Genomic DNA, 1,773 nt, shown 5'->3' on the forward strand with positions numbered 1-1,773 from the left:
AAATCCAGGCGAAATCCAGGCGACCTGGTAACTGAGCGGCTGTGAGGAGAGGAGAGAGAACAGGATGCCTCCCACGTTTGTTTCCTGCAGGCGGAGGGGCCAGCCACCAGATGAGAAGGGCAGGTGGGAGGAGGGGCAGGGCCATGGGGAGGAAGGCGCACAACAGGGTCGGGGTAACAAGGGCAGGCGACGACCTAGGACAGGCAGAGCCCCAGGTCTTTCCTTTCCCCTGGACAAGCCACCTCTGACTCTCTCCGGGGCCCAGGAAGCAGAGGTTTGGGGACGGGGCACGCCTGTGTGCTCTGGCCGGGTGTGGGAAGGCCGTGCACTGCGTGCAGCCGGCTTGGGGAATTCTCCGGGTGCTCACCCCTCCCTTGGCCTGCTCCCCAGGGCCCAAGTCCAGCCCTGGGATCCAAATAAGAGCCAGCTCCATCCCCCCAATGGCTCCCCTCCGGAAGAGGGGCCAGATCCAGCGTGTTATCACAGGAACCAGGTCCTTCCTGTCACACAAGCACATGGGCTCACTGCTGGGGCTGGCGGGCCCGGGACACTGAAATCTCAGCCCAGGAAAGAATCTGCCCCAACAGAGGCTCTACACCTGACTGGGGGTCCCAGAGACCGGCTCCATTCCAACTGCCACACCGAGTCCACCCCAAAAGGTCATTCCAGGGAAGCAGCAAAGGTTAGAGGCTCTCAGCGGTGACCTCGCGGCCCAAAGCTGAGTTTGATGAGCCTGTAAGATCCAACGGGGATGACAAACGGTGCCAAAGCAGAGCCCGTGAGTTCATCGTCACCCACACAAAGCCTCCTCCTCTGGGCCTTTGCACTCATGGCACCAGCTGCCTAGACCACCCTCCTGTCTTCTTTACCAGGACAAATCCCGAGACTCCTCAAGACTTCAGTTTCCTCTTCTGCAACCCGAGGATGAAGAGGATCCGCCCTGCCTACCTAAACAAGAAGGAATGCATGGTTTTTATGCTGGGGAGGGGGGGTGCCTCTTTTTTAAGAGCTTCCCAAATCTTAGTGTGGAAAATAAGCATTTGGGGGGATAAGGGGATTCCAGCTTTTTCATTTTCCCCCTTGTACACAAAACAAAATAGAAATAATATAGATTAAAACTTCAAAAGTAGTTAATGAGTAGAACACAGAGGCACAAAAATATCTAGAGAGGAAGCAAGCCTATTTACAATGAGGAAGCACACATAAATTAAGGTAGTCTGTCGTTTTCATATGAAACGTTAAAAAAGAAAGTCAAACATATGCTTCATGGGTGACGCTGTTTAAACAGAGAAAACAACACTTAATCAGGGATGGCTACCCCACAAGGTACAAGTCTTACAGCACTTCTGTAAGAGATTCCCATATCTTATTACAGAAATCCTTGTGATTTATATAAAGGATGAAAGTTTGAGGCTTTTCTAAAAGTCAAGACTCCAGCTAAAAAAAACACACATTAGGGACTTCCACGATAGTCCAATGGTTAGCACTCTGTGCTTCCAGTGCAGGGGGCACCAGTTCAATCTCTGGTCAGGGAACTAAGATCCCACATGGCACAGCCAAAAAATAAAAACAGCAATGAGAATGATGAAATATTTTTTTAAAAGAAATACAAAATAAGGAAATAAATAAACCACATCAAATAGTCAGTTTAGGGTACCATTTCCTCCAAGAAGCCCTCCATGACTACATTCCAGCACAGAATTCCAAACCCCTCTCCTTTGAGTTCCCAAAGCACCGTGCACATCTCCTATGGGAGCACGTATCAGACCGGCA

The sequence above is a fragment of the Odocoileus virginianus genome, chromosome 12, assembly GCF_023699985.2.
Source record: "Odocoileus virginianus isolate 20LAN1187 ecotype Illinois chromosome 12, Ovbor_1.2, whole genome shotgun sequence".
Taxonomy (NCBI): domain Eukaryota; kingdom Metazoa; phylum Chordata; class Mammalia; order Artiodactyla; family Cervidae; genus Odocoileus; species Odocoileus virginianus.